Here is an 881-nt window from a genome sequence, read left to right as displayed (position 1 = left end):
AAGATAATTACGATGAAGTTTTTACACATTCCTGTAGATTATACCGGCAGAGCTGCCGAAGAGCTGCCATCCCTTCTTCCTCTCCTCCAGTCTGTGTGTTGGGAACGACTGTCTATCCCTGATGTCTCTGCTTCCCCTGCTTTATATTCTGCTCCTGACTCTCACTTTCTCTCTCATACACACACACGTGCACATGCACACACACACACACACACACGCACACACACACACAGTCTCGGTACAGACTGAAAGGCAGAAAGACAGAACGAGATATACGAGGCAGAGCAGTAAAGAAAGCTTCAACATGAACCATCCTTTCCTTCCTTTCCTTCCTTCTCTCCTTTCATCTTTCCTGTTTCCTTTGTACAAAAGTCTGTAAAATGACAGAAATGATCTGAGAATTAACAGCCAAACTTCTATTTTAATCATTATGCCAATAATAATCAATTACATTTATTTACCCTTTTTGTAAAGAAAAATTACTGTATTATTTATACAGTAATTTTTCTGCTTTCTTAAATTACATAAAAATCTATGTAAAATGACAGTAATTATCTGTAATTAAAAATGTAGCTTGTTATTATAAAGGTTAATGTCCATACTAACAATTTAAAGATCTTCTCTGTAATTTCAGGCTAAATCTTATTAGTTTTACATTTATGTGACTTCTACATTCAAACTTTGTAGTTCTGGATGAAATGTAACAAACTTTTTTTCATTACTTCAAACAAAAAAGTTTGAAGTACTGGAATGTATCCCAGCATGCACTGGGAGGAAAGCAGGAAAATGGTTTATCACGCAACAGTGTCTGTCAGACTGTTGCACCGTCCTCACTGAGCTATGAAGGATTATTTTACATCTCTACTATAATTTATACTTGT

This window comes from Seriola lalandi, unplaced genomic scaffold, assembly GCF_002814215.2.
Source record: "Seriola lalandi dorsalis isolate HSWRI2012SDOR001 ecotype SW California unplaced genomic scaffold, Sedor1 jcf7180002054339, whole genome shotgun sequence".
Taxonomy (NCBI): Eukaryota; Metazoa; Chordata; class Actinopteri; order Carangiformes; family Carangidae; genus Seriola; species Seriola lalandi.
Note: the sequence above shows the minus strand (reverse complement) of the source record.